The sequence below is a fragment of the Elaeis guineensis genome, chromosome 6, assembly GCF_000442705.2.
Source record: "Elaeis guineensis isolate ETL-2024a chromosome 6, EG11, whole genome shotgun sequence".
NCBI classification, from domain to species: domain Eukaryota; kingdom Viridiplantae; phylum Streptophyta; class Magnoliopsida; order Arecales; family Arecaceae; genus Elaeis; species Elaeis guineensis.
The window spans coordinates 106,214,120-106,220,119 of record NC_025998.2 but is presented as its reverse complement, the minus strand read 5'-3'; positions in this window follow the sequence as shown (position 1 = coordinate 106,220,119).

Here is a 6,000-nt window from a genome sequence, read left to right as displayed (position 1 = left end):
AACTCCTCCTTTTACTTTCATCTTTGGAAGAGTCCAAATCAAGAAGAAGGAGGCACCTGATCAACCATCAAAGAAGGATCAGCGCAGTACTAGCATACTGTGCTGATTTCCTGAAGCAGGACTTCTGATCGAGATTCGTGGGCTCGTGTGGACGACTCCTAGAGGCCGGATGCATGTGCGGCTTGCAACATCATCCTCAAGCCCAGATCAGCAAGGTTAGAAGTCTAACTTGCAAGGTAATAGATCTGATCTATTGTTTAATACATACATTAGATGTAGTATAGAAACATGTTGATATGATCAACATGTAGTTCATGCTATATTTATATATTTTAATTTTTGATTTAATGCTATGTAATAATCATGTAATAGGATCTTAGATCTAGGATTTTTGATTTAGAAAATAAATTTTGATTTATTTTAGTCTTCCGCTGTATGATCTTGAAAAAGTTTCAAGATCTAATTTCAAGATCTAACCCTGAAACCCTAGATCTGGTTCCTACAATTGGTATCAGAGCCTAGGTTCTTTATTACATGATTATTTATACATGCTTAGATTATTTTTTAGATTAGATCTAATTTATAATCTGATTATTAAATCTGAAATTAAAATTTTAGATCAATCACAAACTGCAAGGTTGTCCTGCTGTAAGGTTTACCCCTTACAGTGCAAAGGTTGTCCTAGTTTGTGTAGATCTATCTTTAATCATAAATTTATTAGATATGATCTAGATTAAATTTATAATTTATCAGATTTAAAAGATGTTTAAATCTGAAATAAAATCTCTTTGTTAATAATTTTTGTGCAAGAAATTATTTAAAGTTGAAATTGTTCAATTACATGAACCTGTTTAGATTAGATCTAAGTAGTTTCATGTTTATTTTCACTTGCATCTTGATTATGAATCAAACATACAATATGTTGGTAGAATCATATTGTAAACTATTTTACAAATATGAAAATTATTTTTTGAAAAGCCGAACCCAACCCTCAGCCCAAAACTTAATTAAGAATTAAGAAGTTGTTTGATTAGGTTCTAGGATTGTGAATTGAAGAACCTAAGACACAAATCATAACACATTGGGTTAATGGGTTAGCAAGAATTAGGTCCATTAATTAGGTTAGACCTATGGTTAGATTAAGATGGACTTAATTAGAGAATTGACTAAATCTAATCATTGTTGTCTTAGATTAGGTCAAGGATTCTCTAGATCAATTACAATAGTTGTAGTTGGTCAAGTCCATGTCTTTAACGAGAACCAAATGGACTTGATTCTTGGCTAAGCGGTCTAGCACGAACTGTTAGGTTGATCTAATCGAAACTAATTAAACCAGTTGGTGTCTAAGGTAAATCAGACCGGTGGTTTTTAATTGGGAGCCCGCTTACCTGGCCATTTCTGATGGTGTCTAAGGCAAGCTTTGGCAGACCCTCCCACTGATCGAACTTACCTGGCCTCTTGGTGAAATTATGTTTTGATCGGATCACTTGACTATTCGAGCTAACCCATGTCAGCTAGGTAAATCAGTGTGACTAATTTAGGTGCTCCTAGACCAGCCCTGGTCTCCCTTAAGCTGACTTGGTGAAGCCAGTGGGAGGATCATGATAAGCTGGTTCATCTGACTTCATCCTCTATATTATTTAAATCCTCTAAAAATATTAGATCCTTAAAATGATAAAGTTATGGAGATAACTGAGTCATTGCCTCCCATTAAGGTGTTTGATAATGAGTCCATTAACTCAATAATCATTGCAGACCCAAAGGCCTGGTGCTTGTTGACTAATGGAATTATCACTCATCATATGATGACTTGAAAGTGTCTCTCTAATGGTGGTTAGGTGAGCCAACCAAAGTTGGGCTTAATCATTCATTGGTTAGATACACCAAGTATGATCATGTTAATGGTTGGACCTAACTGGATCCTTACAGTGGAGGCCAAAGCCTACTGATTAGGTTTCTGGGGCAAAATTAAAATTACTAAAAATTGTTTAGAGAAACAATTGGTTATGAACCTACCCTTAGATGTACATGGGTTGGCCAACCAAAGTTGGGCTTGTATGCAGTCTAAGTGGATTCTAGTACTCGCTAAGGAATTAGGGTAATTCTTTGAATTGGAGGTAGAGGCTACCAATTCGAATAAAATAGTGGGAGAAACCTTTTGATTAAAGTCTAAATCTTTAGGTTTAATGAATCAATTACTAATTAGGTTATGGTTCTCCTTTGTGCAAATATGGCCACTTCCCTATCGCTCTGATCATTGTTGGACAATGATAAGTTGGTGGGATCCAACTTCAGTAGCTGGTACCGAAAGTTGAAGATAGTCCTGGAGCATGAACGGATCCTATATGTGATAATGGATCCTACACCTGAGGAGCCAGCTGCCAATGCACGTGGAACAGTCAGAGACACTTACCAGAAGTGGCTCAATGACTGGACCACGATGCGCTGTATCATGCTGGCTACCATGAGCGACGAGTTCAGTCGCAGATTCGAGACGGCTCAGCCAAAGGACATGCTTCAAGTGTTGGAGGATGCCTTTGGCACACCTGATGACGTGGAGAGGCACAAGACTAGTTGTGCCATCTTCAACACCAAAATGCAGGATGGTGCCTCTGTCACTGATCATGTATTGTACATGATCGAGCTGATAGAATGATTGAGCAAGCTTGACTTTCCCTTGCATGAGCAGCTTAGGAAAGATGCAATACTGAACTCTTTGCCCAAGTCTTATCTCCCATTCCTCACTCATTATAGAATGACAAAGCCTGAAGTAAACTACCACGAATTATTGGGGTTGCTTCAGAACTTTGAGAAGGATCACCAACTCCTCAAGGAGTCGGTGAACTCAGTGGGAGGTTCATCTTCTGGTTCTCGACCCTTTGAGAAAGGAAGAAGAACAAGAAGAAGAAAGTTAAGAAGGTGCAAGTTCGGGCTGGGACATCTGTGCAGAGCCAGACCAAAAAGATCAAGCCTGATAAGAGTCTATTCTACTGGCAAGCATCCTAGATTAGATAGTGTGTTAGATATCTACTTATGACACTGTAGGCTAGGTCATATAAATAAGAATAGAATAAACAGGTTGACTCAAGAGGGAATCCTCGAAGTCAGTGATTGTGAATCACTTCCAACCTGTGAGTCCTGTCTTCTTGATAAAATGACCAAGTCACCTTTTACTGGAAAAGGTGAGAGAGCTACTAAGCTCTTGGGCCTAGTACATACTGATGTATGCGGGCCCATGAGCATCAGTGCTAGAGGTGGATATTTCTACTTCATAACTTTCACGGATGACCTATCCCGATATGGATATGTCTATCTGATGAAACATAAGTCGGATTCATTTGAAATGTTCAAACGATTTCAAAGTGAAGTAGAAAAACAAACTGGGAAAAGTATTAAAACTCTTTGATCTGATCGAGGAGGAGAATACCTTTCTAGTGAGTTTCTCACATATCTAAGAGAGAATGGGATTCTCTCTCAATGGACTCCTCCAGGAACACCACAGCATAATGGTGTGTCTGAAAGGAGGAATCGGACTCTGTTAGACATGGTCCGATCCATGATGGGTTTTGCTAGCTTGCTGATATCTTTCTGGGGATATGCACTCGAATCGGCCTGTTATCTTTTAAATAGGGTTCCAAGTAAGTCTGTAATTAAGACTCCATATGAGATATGGATGGGACGTAAGCCAGCACTTTCACACCTTAGGGTCTGGGGGTGCCCGGCCTATGTCAAACGATTAGTCACAGACAAACTTGGACCTAGGTCTGACAAATGCTCATTCATAGGGTACCCCAAAGAGACAAAAGGATATTTTTTCTACCATGCTGATGAACAAAAGGTGTTCGTCAGCCTTAAGGTAATCTTTTTAGAAAAGGAGTTCCTTGGTGAAGGAACCGTTGCCTCTAAGGTTGAACCTGATGAAGTTCAACAGGTAGAAGGACCGACACCAATAGCTGAACCTAAGTCGGATATGATTAGATCAGATTCGGAGCCCAATATACCTGTACCATTAAGACGATCCGGTAGAGTACCGCATCAGCCAGACAGATACTACGGTTTCTTGGTCCGGGACGGTGATCCCATTGAACTTGATGAGAATAATGAGGATCCGATCACCTATATGGATGCTATGCAGAGACCTGATTCCGAGAAATGGCTTGAAGCCATGAAATCCGAAATGGAGTCCATGAAGGTCAACGATGTATGGACATTGGTTGACCCACCTAAAGGGGTTAAACCCATTGGGTGTAAATGGGTCTTCAAAAGGAAGAGGAGTGCAGACGGAAAGGTGGAGACCTATAAAGCCCGTCTGGTTGCCAAGGGGTATCATCAACGTTATAGTATTGACTATGACGAGACGTTTTCCCCTGTGGCAATGCTCAAATCTATTCGGATAATGCTTGCAATAGCTGCCCATCTGGATTATGAGATCTGGCAGATGGATGTAAAGATAGGTTTCCTGAATGGAGAGCTGACTGAAGAGGTGTATATGATACAACCTGAAGGGTTTACATCCACAGATGAGTCCAAGGTGTGCAAGCTTCAGAGATCCATTTATGGACTGAAGCAAGCTTCTCAGAGTTGGAACATGCATTTTGATAAGGTGATCAAAACGTATGGCTTCATTAAGAATGGAGAAGAGCCCTGCATCTATAAATGGGCAAATGGTCCAGTTGTGGTATTCCTTGTCTTGTACGTGGATGACATTCTCTTAATCGGGAATGACATCCCCGCACTACAGGGAATAAAAGTTTGGTTGTCATCACAGTTCTCCATGAAGGACTTGGGTGAAGCATCCTACATCCTAGGGATGAAGATCTATAGGGATAGATCTAAAAGGATGCTTGGGTTATCCCAGTCCATGTACATAGACACTGTGCTGAAGAGGTTCAGCATGGAGAATTTCAAGAAGGGCTATCTACCGATAGGCCATGAAATTTCTCTCTCTAAGAAGGATTATCTGACAACTCCTGAAGAGAGAGAGCGTATGAGTAGAGTCCCATATACTTCAGCCGTGGGATCTATCATGTACGCCATGATATGTACAAGACCAGATGTGGCATACTCACTAGGAGTAGTGAGTAGATACCAATCTGATCCTGGAGAAGATCACTGAAAAGTGGTTAAAGCCATCCTTAAGTATTTGAGAAATACTAAGGACCAATGGTTGGTTTATGGCGAGTCAGATCTGAAACTTGTGGGGTTCACAGACTCCAGCTTCCAATCTGACCATGATAACAGCAGGAGCGTGTCGGGTTATATCTTTACTCTGAATGGTGGAGCCATCTGCTGGAAGAGTTCCAAGTAGCATACTGTGGCAGACTCTGTTTGTGAAGTGGAGTATATCGCAGCATCAGATGCCGCGAAGGAAGCTATGTGGCTGAGAAAATTCATCAACGAGCTCAGAGTAGCACCCTCCCTCGATGGTCCAGTCCTGCTCTACTGCGACAGCACTGGTGCCATAGCTCAGGTGAAGGAATCCAAAGCACATTAGCGGACGAAGCACATCTTGCGCCGCTTCCATCTGATCCGAGAGATCGTGGATCGAGGTGATGTCGACCTTCAGAAGATCGACGGAAAGGAGAACCTAGCTGACCCCTTCACTAAAGCCCTAGCAATAAAGGAGTTCGACAACCACAAGTCGAAGATGGGTATTAGATACTGTGCCGAGTGGCTTTAGGACAAGTGGGAGTTGTTGGGAAATGTGTCCCAAAAAGCCAATCATCAAGCTGTTGACGGTTGAGCAACCAAGTATTGTAATTGATTTATTAATAAATAAAATATATTTGGCATTTTCATCATAAGCTTTCATCTTCTAATGAACTCCGTTGTTATGATGAAGTCCTTAGGACTATTTAAGTTCGATAAAGAGAGGATTTATTGATTAGTCCTTAAAACTGTTCACGACCAAATGATAGGCTGTTAATAAGGACGACAGCTTCTATCGAGCATAGGTCGCTGTAGGCCATATGGGTTGGTTGTCCTCTTAACCAAGGAGTG